Below are 14,080 nucleotides of genomic sequence, written 5' to 3' on the forward strand. Positions count from 1 at the left end.
GTGTACCCGTAGTTCTACACTATAAGGTTGTATCCTTATATAAACTTTTTCCTTTATAAAAAATTATAAACTTAATCAAATTATATTCTTGATAAACGTATTATTTGCTTAAAAACTGGTAAACTAATAGTCTTACAAGTTTTCAAGAGTTATCTACCCAAAAAATAAAGTCTTCAAAAGTTTACACATATTAAATAGCAGAAATTAAGGTAAATTTTAGGCATAAGAGATTGGTTTAATATTTGAAATAATTAAAAGAAGAAATGGTTCATTCTAGTAATGAACATACAAGCATAAAGTGATACGTGAAATAAATGGAAAAATTAGACAATAACAATGCTTAAATAATTTGTGAGTACTGATCCTATAAGACCCTCCCACATCCATGTGTGTAGGACCCCAAAGAATCACCATTAAATTTGACATAAATCTCTAAAAAAGTCAAATCTCACACTTATGATAATTTTTCTAGAGACTTGTGTTAACTTTAATGGTGATTCTTTAAGGTCCTACACACATGGGTGTAGAAAGGTCTCATATGATCATTACTCATAATTTATTTGCAAAAAAGTAATTATAAGAACTTAAAAAAATCGTATATGGTCTTTCATGAATATTTTCATCACCTTGCCATGAATATTCCACAAATAAGAATGAAGTTGTCGAGTCATCGTTCCTGGCGTTCCATTCATTAGCATGTGCCAAACCAAAAACAATTACTGTAATATAATTGTTGGTTTCCAAAAAGGGTGCGGTTTGTATAGAGTCGAGGTTCTAAACAATCAAATTTGAGCCCATCTTCAAATAGTGTCAAAAAGTATAGTTTCAATGCCAGAAAGTTTTGTGATAGCCTTAAATTATATTTTCATCTTTAGTTATAAAATTTAAAGCTTCAAAAATAGTGTAGATCGATCAGATCTATGAAAACTTGAAAATCTTAAAAATTGACGGTTGAATAATGTGTTACAAGATGCCCTATTTCCAAATTTTGAAATTCATTTTTTTCTCGTGTCTATGGATCTTGATCTCGAGATGATCAATTTGACATCAAAACGACCTATTCTAATGAATGTTACCTATTCTAATGAATGTTTTGAAGTATGCTCTAATTTGATTGTTTAGAACCTAAGATCTATATAAACTTTTCCCTTCCAAAAAGAGAGATAGAACAAAGTGCATATCAAATTTCTCATAATTTAATGGGAAAATATCTCATTATCCTTTATTTTTAACTTCCATATCTCATGAGATATATTGAAAATATTACTTGTAAGCAAAATGTCTCCATCTTTTCTATCTTACAACCCCCTGGATCCCTTTGACTATAAATTTTTTACCTAAACAAACATTGAAATGACATCATATTCAAACTTCATCTCTCTCTCTCAAACTCCATCTCTCTCTCTTCGCTTTTCGGTGGGTTTACCAGCCAAAGGGTTTAGCTTGAGCTCGAACACGAGCACACTTTCTTATATGTGAGAAGTTTGGGTTTTAGAGAGAGATGGAGTTTTAGAGAGAGAGAGATGGAGTTCGAGTTTTAGGGAGAGAGATGGAGTTGAGAGAGAGAGATAGAGTTTGGGTTTTAGAGAGATGAAGTTTTGAGCTAGAGAGATGATGATGTGAGACAGATAGAGTTTTAGAGAGAGAGAGATAGAAGCATTTCATAAATTGTTGAGGTTAATAATACATAATCAAAAGGATTTAGGTGGTTGAAAGATAGAAAAAATGGAATTCTTACGTACCAGTAATATTTTCTATTTGTAGATTTGATGAGATATAGAAGTTAAAAATAAAAAATAATAAAATATTTTCCCTATTTTAATCCTATCAATAATGCCTGGATGATAGTCACGAAAGGTCCTTAGTGCTAACTGCTGACATCAGCATGGCCGGTTCATTAGATATATTAAATTATTAATTCGATTTTCTAATTCAACATGCCAATTATGGATGGAAAATGAGCAAACGGCGAAACTATTTAAGAGCAAGCAAATATATACTTTTTTTTCTTCTGTTTTTTCCCTAACAGTGCTATAGACTTTCAATCAAAAGGAAGTACAAGTTAGTAAAACATAAGAGAAACTGGTCGTACCTAAAGTAAGTATTGTGGGGGACAGGAAGAACATTTATGCTCCATGAGGGGTCATAATGAGAAGATAAGGCGTTCCAGGTTCATCGCCGATATACAAGCACACTTAAATCAAGGGTTCGTAATGCAAGACCTATGTCATCTTAACTCCTCATAAAGAGATGCCCCATCATCCCATTTAGCTAAGCCATCAGCCGCCGCCCACCAAATTCGCTTCTCTATAAACGTGCTTAAAAGAGGTGACCATGAAGCACCCCATTTAATTAAGCCAACAGCCCCAACTCACCACATTGGCTTACCTATAAACGTGCTCAAAGGAGGTGACCATGAAGCATTTATCATTAGAAACTCAGAATACATAACACTGGAGAGAACTCTCTCTTTATTGATTAATAAGACCCGTATAAATATATGGTTGATAATTCTAGACACCTAATTTTATCAATATAAATATAGAGTAATGATCTTATGAGATCATTCCACACCCATATGTATAAGACCCAAAACGTTTACCATTAAATTTGATACAGATCTCTAAAAAAGTTATCTCATGGGTGTGGGACTTGACTTTTCAAAAGATCTGTACCCAATTTAGTGGTGATCCTTTGGGGTCACACACATAGGTGTGGGAGGGCCTCATAATGTCATTTTCCATATATATATATATATATATAGAAAAAGATGGGATTAGCCCACTAGCTCATATGAACATATGAACTCAACGTCCCAGATTGATTCTGGGCCGATCTGACAATCATGGATGTCTGATAGCATTTGAATTTTAGTTTTTTTTTATACAAATCCAAATCATTTAAAATTTTAGGCGTGTGTTTATAAAAAATAGGTAAATCTTCGAAAAATATCAAACAAATATTTTACATGAATTAAATTGATCAAAATACCTCTGAAAAGATTCGAGGGGTATTTTGGTTATTTTACTTTTCACGGATAATTTTTATATATTTTTATTAGATGCGCCTTGATAAGAAGAACACACACCTAAAACTGCAAGTAATTTGGATTTGTAGGGAAAAAAAACTAAAATTGAAGCACTACCGAACATCCGTGATCGTCAAATCGGCCCAAATTCAATCTGGGCCGTTTGAGTCATTTGTTCATATGAGTTAGGGGGCTAATCTCATCTTATATATATATATATATATATATATATATATATATATATATATATATATAGGGTTTGGCTAGAGTTAACAACCCCTCAAAATCCAAAGGTTTAAGTGAGAAGGGGTTGATGGGTGTATTTATTAAAGCAAACATTATTTTTTATTAATAAATTATTTAAATAGGTAACTTTACCATTAAGTAATGGCAGATTTGAAATTTTCATAAAAATACCATGGCATTTTAGAAGTTAGTGTCTTAGAACTTTATTTATAGAGTGCCCTTGTTCTTTAGTTAAAATTTCAATTTTACCCGTTATAGAGATGACAAAAATGTCATTTGTCTTGTAATAATATTTACAAATTTACCCCACAAAAGTAATTTTTTTAAAAAATAGATAACAAAATTAATAAATCCACCATTCACAACTCTCTCTATCTTGAACCTTTGTAATTTAAAGGGTTGTGAAGTTTAGAATATCCCATATATATATATATATATATATATATATATATATATATATATATATAGAGTTTGAATAATAAATTGCATTGGATCTTTAAGTTTTCACGTACATGGCGTGATCAATAGAAGCAGTAGTCTACATGTTTAGATTGTTTGAACAACAAGCACATAATGGTACTTGAAAGAGACAACAGAACTCGGTGTGGATCCGAGACAGATTCAGCAACTCATAGTCTTAGACAGATTCAGCAACTCGAAGTCTAGAACAAAGACAAATGTTGTTTTGCATTGAGTTGAAACACGACTCTGCAGATAACAGATGAGTCGAAAGCGAATTTGAGGCCTTTGGTAGTGCTTCCTTGATCTATTAGTTTCTCTCACTAAATTAAGAGTCTTGATTGATTCAACCATGGGTGAAGAGAAGAGCCGAAGTTTTTGTGTAAAGATGGTCTTTTTTATGGTAATGTCTAGATTACGGTCATATTTTCCTTTGTGCTAGATCCTTCAAATTGTAATAAGAAAATTCGAATTGCATGGTAAAGACCCATTGGAAGTATGGTTACAGCAGCCGTTGAGGCACTGGATCCTTTGGTGGCAAAAATAAGGGATGAGAAGTAATGTTGGAAATATGGGCGCTGGGCTAAGGGCTGTACAAAGCTTTTCCATACATGCTTCAACCTAAGATACTTGTGGACGTCAACCTAAAAGAGAGAGATTTTTTTTAGAGAGAGAATTTATGGGATTCTGTTGGGTTTTAGAATCAAGAGGAGGGAGAGAGAGAAATAGTTGCTGGATTTGTGTTGTGTTGGGTTTAGGGGCAGGGGAGTCTAACGGGAATGGTTTTCATTTATGGAGGTGGAGAATAGCTTTGTGTGTTTCACATGGTCGATAGAGAGAGAGAAGAAAAATCATACTGGTCGCCTAAATAAAGAAAATCCGACTTTATACCGAGATCACTTTAGAGAGAAAATGGTGCAGCTGTTTGACAAAGAGTTGGAATGAATTTGAAGCCAAGCTCAGATCCGGCAACCTCAGATCTGAGAGGTGTGAGCTCAGATTTGAGGTTGAGGAGCCTATAGCTTTGATACCATATTAGAAACACAGAACACGGCAGACAACTCTCTCTTTATTGATTAATAAAGAATATACAAGATCTCTATAAATATGTGGTTAGTAACGGTTTTAGATAGACACCAACAGGTGTTGATAATTACTAACTAATCATATCATAATCCTTGAGACCTAATCTTATCAAGATATATATATATATATATATATATATATATATATATATATATATATATATACTCCATGGTACCATTTGCTCCTTCTTATACCAATTGATGGCATTATGTGAATCGCCCTCCAAAATCATATAATTAGATTGCCTCATATCTACTTTCTATGAAAAATAATCTTCAGTCCTTGTAAAAGAGAAATCAGTTTTTCCGGATACCACATTACCACTCCATTCTCTAAGCACTCCCCCTACTCCCACAGGTCTTGGATTCCCAATTGTCATCCGTCAAAATTAATTTTATAACACCCCAACACCGGAGCATCCCATCTATCATTAGGTCTAGACTGTTTATAGCATTGATTAATTATGATCCCTAAATTCAATGCAATATCAACTTTGGAAATACCTCAGCCTCTTTTTGTAACTGAAAATCAGTTCCATAAAGTGTATATTGTTAAAATTGTTAAAGATCATTTTATAGAAATTATATTTTTATTTTATCTTATTATGAGTGATGTAGTGTTTTGAGTGATGTATTGAGGTTGTAATTGTAAGTTTGTGTAATAGGAAAGCTTTTTATATTCCCCCTACAACATAGAAGTTTTATCCTCCCCTTACCATCCAGCCGTCCATTTTTATCAAGAGAGACACTCACTGTTTGATCTTAGATCTAACATCTCAAAGTATTTTATTTTTAGTACAATTTTTTTGAATATGAAATTTGATACGTGCCATCTTTTCATTGGGGTGCACCTATAAAAAATATTAATAACAATTTTTCAATAAAAAATAATGATCAAAATACCCCTTGAATCTTTCAAGGGTATTTTGATCATTTTATTTTATTGAAAATATTTTTTTTATATTTTTCGTTAGTGCGAGTTTAAAAGAGGAATGGATATCCAAAATTTGGTGTCAAAATAATTTATCGAAAAAATTTAAAAATAAAATAGTGTAGAGACGTGACATTGTGATTGGAGCAATCTTAGCCCTCCATTAAAAAATGGACGGTTGGATAAGGGGGAGGATATAACTTTTATGTTGTAGAGGGAACATAGAAAGCTTTCCCTTATGTAATAATAAGTTATGAAACGTGGTTAGTAGTTATTGTAGCAAGTGGGTAGTTATTATAGTAAATATAGTTGTAATAACCTCTGTTTAAAGATGGGTGTGTGATGAGAAAATTGGGTCATATATTTCGAATTTGTATTGCTTTTGTGTACCCTATTTTTCATCTTTAAATGAAAGTTTTTTTCCACCTCATCTTCATCTTGATGGTTCTTTTTTTATCTCTTTGATTGTAAATCTTGGGGCAATGTGACATTGTTACACTAATTAAAAATCGAATTGCTCCGATATTGTGGCATCCGTCGTTCACCACTTGTAGGAGTTTACATTTATTTCTCTCATCATTCATCATAATCCCCTCAAAATTTATTCTATTCCTTTCCTTCAAAGATTCCAATAACAATGCCCCACAAAGAATTTTCAAATTTATTTTCAGTCTTTGGCAATCCAGGCATGTTAAGATGTTCAATAATATTCTTACGGCTTCTTAGTATCATCAAAGAACAACCTAGCTTTTTAAAATACCACTCACAAATGTGATATGTAAATGAAGAAATGATATCTCATTTCCTCTTCTTCTTTACACATCAAACAAATATGGAAAAAGTTTATATAGAGCCGAGGTTCTAACCAATCAAATTAGAGCCTATCTCAAAAAATTCACTAGAAGAGGTTGTTTTGATGCCCAAATATCATCAAATTGATCATCTCAACATCAACATGCATGGATATGAGAAAAAAATGGATTTCAAGTTTTGAAAATAGTGTATTTTGTAATGAATTTTGGGCTGTCAATTTTCAAGATTTTTCAAGTTTTCATATTTTCATAGATATGTCGATCTACACTAATTTTGAAGCTCTAAATTCTATAAATAAAAATAAAAATATATTTTTTAAGGCTATCACTAAAATTTCTAGTATTGAAAGCACATTTCTCGACATTATTTGAAGGTAGGCTCTAATTCGATTGTTTAGAGCCTAGGCTCTATACAAACCGCACCCAACAAATATTAGCCATGATCTTACGTCTCCGTTTTAAATTATCCACAGTTAAATTCTTACCTTGCATTGCAATACATAAGAAAGCTTGAACCTTATAAGGAGGTTTCCATAACTTGTGTAGCACAAGTTAGACCCCATCTCTACCTCTATAATTTGGATATAAGACAAATTTTTATATTTTTTATTTATAGACACAAACCCAACCTGGCCCCCCAAGTTGGATTCGAGTCCAAGTCTACTTGGACTTAATAAGGTCATGGGCTACTTGGGCCCGACCGACCAATTCCTACCATATCTCCATTATCTATTGCCGAGTGCCTTATACCCCTCCAAATGCCAATCACGATTGGAATGGCTTGATTCGAATAGGGAATCAGTGGGACTAGTTTGTTCTCGTCATATGTTGGGAAGATGCAGATTTGGCCTCACCTTTTATTCTTAATATTTCCAATTTTTTATTTGTTCTCTATTTTTTATTAGCCGATGCACTCAATTGGATCGCCAATCTAGACCCGATTCGAACGGTTTCTCAGATGAGTGATCCGGGTCACGGATCCACTTTTTTACCCATTGTACCCCACAATTTCACTTTTGTGCCATAAATTCCCGTATTACGATTAGGGGAATCAAAAAATTTAATAGATATTGCCCATTCATTATTAATTTTTTCAAGAGAAAGTTATTCCATCACCAAAATCCTTCCCCCAAAGTCTCGATTCCCATGTGATTCCTTAAATCCACCGCCATAAATTTCTTCGAATTTACCCCGTGCTACTACCCTCTAAATTCCTCACATCCGTGGCCAGAACTTTTAAATCCAAAATTCATCTCTTCCAAGTCCATTTGTAAGAGTGAAGGCGTCGTCCATTTTTCACCACTCTCTCTCAAACCAGTGACCAAAAATCCGAATACAAATTTCCATGCAGTTCACGGTGATTCCAGCATTTTCAAATATGAAAGATCCATTTTGGTCACTTTGACTCTCTTGAGACACTTTCCCTCTCCTTTCAACCCAGAGTTACCCTTCACTTCAAACAAATACAATGGCAATGATTTGGCCTAATGAATCAATAGCTATGATTTGGATACCTTTGGCCTACAAAAATTAGCCTATAAATACCCCTAAAGGGGTCCATTCCAGCAACTTAGAATTGAGAGTTGTCTTGAGCTTTATTTGAGAGCGAGTGATTCCTTGGCAAGTGGTGAATGATTCTCATGTGATGTTGAATGACTTCATTCTTTTTTTCCCTTTTCTTATCAAAGACAGTTATATCCTACTTTTTATTGAAATAAAAAAGTGAATTTACATTATATTGTGCCCTATTTCTTAGTTCTATTGCCTTAGAATAGATCATTATTGGTGCATCTCTAAATCTAGAAGAATGATTTTTGATAGTTCCAAAGAAACTTAGAACAAAGTTAAATTATTATCCTAAGAAATTTCTAGAAAACTTCTCTAAAAATATCCAACAACACTTTATCGTTTAAGAAAGTACCTATGAATATTCTCTCGAAATTTCTTGATAACCTCTTTCTAGAAATATCTTCTTAATCAATGGCTAGGATTTGGCCTAAGGAATCAATGATCAAGATTTGACAACCTTTGGGCTACCAAAATTAGCTTATAAATACCCTCAAAGGGATCCATGCTAGCAACTTAGAATTGAGAGGTGTCTTGAGCTTTTTTGCGAGTGAGTGATTCATCTCCATTTGGTGATTCCCACATGAGGTCGAATGATTCCCTCTTTGTTTTTTCCCTTGTTATTATAAACAATTGTATATTTTTAATATTGAAATAAAATAGTGAAGTTACATTATATTGTACCCTATTTCTTAATCCTATTGCCTTTGAGTACATCTTTCGATTTTAATAAAAAGTTAGGATACAACTAGTTCTGATGAGAAGGTAAGAAACAAGGAAGAAATCACTCAGTTTCACATGAGAATTGTTGGGTTTATGTGGCCTTTAAAGGCCTTATGAGTGCTTGTAAAATGAAATGATATAGTGGAACATGAACTCAGTGGGGAGTGTAGCCCCTTGTGGACCATACTAAGCAAACGATAGTTTGCTGATACTGAACTGTGCTTAACGATCTAGGCCAGTCGGTTGGGAAAAACCCATGTTACCTGAGCATGAAGAACAAACAGATGAGGGTTTATGGGTTAGCCCTTGATGAGGTCAGAGAGCATGCCCGGATGAGTGAGCCGAGGGACTGTGTGACCTTTGTGTGTGATGGTGACTTACTGAGATGGGGGCCAAAACCTCATCCATGTTCTATCACACAGCATGCATATTGATAGATCATTCAGGAAAGCCAGATATCCACCTTTAGGTGAAGCGTATTCATGTGCGAGAGATACCCCTATACGCCATAGAGATGTGGTCGCATCAGGTCGTGGTGACATTGATTCGTCTCTAGGGGAGGACCTGTAATCCATAGACTGGGATTGCGACCTCTTGATTCATCGACCCGAATTTAGTGATCCGCTAATGAGCCCCTGCTTAGACTGTGGGTCATGGGAATACTGGGTCAGTTCGATAAAGCTAGTGTGATCTGTAGTCTACAGTTGAAGGTGGAGCACCCCGTTATTACAGATTGGATTCCTAAAACCATATGAATCATTTTTCCATCATATTAATTTAATTATGCTCATTTTATTATTGAAATGATTTTAGTTTTATTATTTGAATTTTTATGAATCTCTCAATATTTTATTTATGATTTTTGGATTTATAAAAATACAGTTATTGTTCTTACAAAGTTATAAAATTCAAATATATATATTTTAAATTATTTTATTCAATTTTAAAAATAGTATTTTTTTTATAAAATTCCATGGGGGCCTATAGTGCACATGGGCCCACCATGTGGCATGTGGGTGGGGGCCCACATGTGCCACAAAAGGGTGGCACGCCCTACCCTCTTTAGATTCTCTTGTTTGCTTTTAAGATAAAGTTAATTTGATTTGTGGCATGTGGTCAAATCTTGGAAGGGATATATTGACCATATCTTTATCTATTTTGTAGCAAGTTTGTTTTAAAGATATATGGTTAATTTGAATAGATATGGATCTTATCTTATTTATATTTGGTAGTATTTATATATTTGATATTATTTGACATATCCTTATGGACTACGTGACATGGATCGTACAATTTTATAAAATATATGATATTTATTTTATTTAAATATAGTGATGGGAAAATGGTTCAAGAAAAGGTGGATAATGGTCCAAGCACCTTCCATAATGTTGATGGCTCAGATCTCTCACCTCACAAATCACCATTGATTGACGGTCTATGTTCAATCTCACAAGAAGAGACAAGCCAAAAAAAACCCTAAGAAACTCTAATCTTATTTAAAGCTTATAAAAAGTGATTGTCTCTACCAAAAAATCTCTACACCTTATCTTTCTATCTCTCTCTTAAGAAAGTTTATCTCTCTCATGTTTGATCTCTCTTTAAGGGTTTAGGTTATAGAGTTCTTCTCTCGTATCACTCAAAAATGGATTTATGGCTAAGGGTTTTAGGGTTTAGCAAAAAAAAAATCCATCTCTCTCAAACTAGGTTGCTAAAGGAGTTCATGTTGACCGAAATTTGCTTTCTCGATTCGAGATTGAAACAAGGCCGTTGATCCTGTACCATTGGATCGTGGTGACTTATCTTTTATTCTCAAGTATAGTGCATAGTTGCTTTAATGGCATCAAGTTGTTAAGATCTTGGTTTTACTGTTATGTTCTTGCAATCTTATCTTTTATTCTCAAGCATAGTGCATAGTTGTTTCAATGACATCAAGTTGTTAAGATCTTGGTTTTATTGTTATGTTGATTTTATTTTAAAATTTATCTTATTATAATAAAGACCACATGTAAGTGATCTTTTGCCAAAAGAAATGAGTGAAAAAAAAAAAAAAAAAAAAATTCCCCAGTAAAAGATCACATAGATCTTTCTTTCAAAAATCACTTACCACTTGGAGATGAATCTTTTACTCTAAAAAAAAAGCTCAAGACAACTCTAATCCTAACTATTGATTTGGAATATATTTCTAGAAAGAAGTTATCAAGAAATTTATCAGGGCTAATGGGATTGCTGATGCTTTGGTTAAATGTGGTGTTGACCTAGACTCTCTTATTGTCTCTTCTGATGTAATCTCTTTTTAAAATATCAATAAGTCAAAAACAAATTTCTAAAAAATGTTCATATATACTTCTTTAAACAATAATTTATTGGTCGGTATAGATAGAGACGTTTCCTAAATATTTTTTAAGATAATAATTTAACTTTGTTCTAGATTTCTTTAGAACACTCAATAATCCTTATCTTAGATATAGGGATGCATCATATTTCATTAGATATCGGCATTGGTTTCTTTGATATTTTTTAAGTTTGCTTATTGTTGCTTCAAACTACACTAAATGCGCAATACTTGGATATGGTTGATCGAAGTGGGCTTTTCGATGGGATTCATGCTTTTAAAAGGAAAAAGGGTCTATCTTGTGGATTTCTTTTCTGATCAAGTAGCAGGGGTTTTATATAATTTTGGATTTTGTTTTTCTTTGGTGAAGACAAAGAGTGGGAAATCCAAGATTTTCATTTTTGTATTAAAAAATCCCAAATTTTCAAATATAGATTTCTTTGAACAAAGGCTTCCATAGAAGTTTTATGAAGTGAATAGAGGGAAGGCACTCATAGCCCTAGGGAGGACGAAGAGGATGTAGAATGGAGCGGAAAGGAGAGGGCGAAGAGGGAGGCCTGATCCCCATAACCATCCTAAATTTGCCCTCACCCTTAACCATATGATAGAGAGCTCATAGACACCAAAGTTAGGAAGCATGAAAAGAGCTTAGGCTTAATTGGTTAGCTGCCTAAAGATTTGTAATGCGATAGTCATTAAAAACACTTACGATAAGGAGTTTATATTATTTATATTATATGAGAAGATCTCAATCACCCTTAATCATTACATATGAAAATATCTATATCATAAAGACCGTGAGCAGCCCCATCATACATGTGACAAGTCGAGAATGATAATTATCTCTTATTACAAAAGCAATTGATTTTATTGTTTCTTTTACTCTTGAAAATGAAAATCCACGTTTTCCCTTGTCTTTTTTTAAAAAAAAAGTTTATTGGAGCCGAGGTTCTAAACAATCAAATTAGAGTTCACATAAACAATTTTACTCGAAGAGGTTGTTTTGATGTCCAAATATCCTTAAATTGCTCATCTCCATATCAAGATGCATGAACAAAAAAAAAAAATGGATTTCAAATTTTGATAAAAAAGCATCTTGCAACGTATTTTGGACCGTCAATTTTCAAAATTTTTATAAATATGTTCGATATACATTATTTTCAAAAGCTTTTAACTTTATAATTTAAAATAAAAACATATTTTAACAAAAATTCAACAAAAAAAACCACGTATTTCAGTACTATTTGAAGGTAGGCTCCAATTAATTAATTTTGTAGAGTCTCGGCACAATACAAACGTCACCCTTCTTTCTCAATAAAAAGTTCCCTATTCATGATGGGACAAAAACAGATAAGAGCAGGAAATTCTTATAGATTTGATTTGACTGATCACCAGCGGAGTATAGAACACGCTATCTAGCCCCTAATATTATAGTCCTAGTTTAGCACGCGATTAATTTTCTTGATTTTTAGTTATTTCCCCATTTGGAAGTTGTTAACAAGTCTTTATACAATATATATATATTTTTGTTTTCATTCATAATCCACAATGACTAGCGTTAAAGTCCACTGAAAAGCAATGGGGAGAAAAGGACGCATGGTCGGCCTTGGGCATCCGATCCCAACAACTTCACAAACACCAGTGACTACAATCCTACCGTACATTTCAGGCAAAGAAATATATGGTGAGATTTCGAGGTAACGAAAATACCCACTTTTCTAGATGAAACATCGGTTATGCCCTCACCTCCCTTCAAAACTAATTATTTTTGGTACATCAATAAATTTTTGTACACGTTGCTTAAATTTTAGTAAACATAGGCTTTTTGTTACGGAAAAATATAAAATGAGGTCATTATCTTTGGTATAAAGTAGTGGCAATTAATTTTGACCGTTGTATATAAAATTGATGGCTGCAGTTATTCCCATTCACTAAGTTCAAATTTTTTAAAAAATTTTTTTTGACTTTGCGACACATCCAAACTACTAATTTTCAAAACATATGGTCATAAATAATTGTGACCACCTTGTATCAAAAGCAAATGATCTCATTGTATATAATCCATTTTATATGATAATCATGATATATTAGGAATACGATCATCCTATAATCAAAATACATTTCTAAGGAAAACTGAAAGTTCATCCATTGGGAAAAAATAGTACTAAGCAAGGTACTGAGACTTGACTCAGTAGGGTACTTGCCCAGTGGCCCAGATGAGTTACTTAAGAGTGTTCGAAAAACTTGAGTCCAACATGTGTTAGAAACAAAAAAAAAAAAACATACACAGTAAAATACATTATATGTAATAATGTTCAAATGGTGCATTGCTTAGATGTTGTTGGCTCTTTACATGAGGTTTGGGGATTGAGTCATCCCATGGAATTTTTTTTTTTGACCCTTTAAAATGAACAAAAATGTGTCCATATCATTGTTAGAAAAACCGGTGATCTAACTACTAACCACCCGATTAGATCGAAACCGACCACTAGCCGGTTCTGGTTTTGGACAGTTTTGGTGATCGATCGGTATTTATAATATATATATATATATATATATATATATATATATATATATATATATATATATATATATATATATATATATATATATATATATATATATATATATATATATATATATAAATAAGAAAATTGGTTTGTAATGTAATTTTTAATATTTTTTACATTATGGTAAATATTAAAAAATGTTTTGGTCATTAATACTCACTTTTATATTATCTTATCTTTTTTAGAAACTTTTAAAAATACCCTTAAACACAAATTGATTAGTTAAAATTCATTATTTTAATTAATTTTCAACTTCATTTGAATGTGTTTTGTTTTAATCAATTTTTATATGCTTTTTATATTTTAGTAGATATATTTTTGTATTTTT

This window comes from Amborella trichopoda, chromosome 1, assembly GCF_054954075.1.
Source record: "Amborella trichopoda isolate Santa Cruz 75 chromosome 1, AtrichopodaSantaCruz75HAP2 v2.0, whole genome shotgun sequence".
NCBI classification, from domain to species: domain Eukaryota; kingdom Viridiplantae; phylum Streptophyta; class Magnoliopsida; order Amborellales; family Amborellaceae; genus Amborella; species Amborella trichopoda.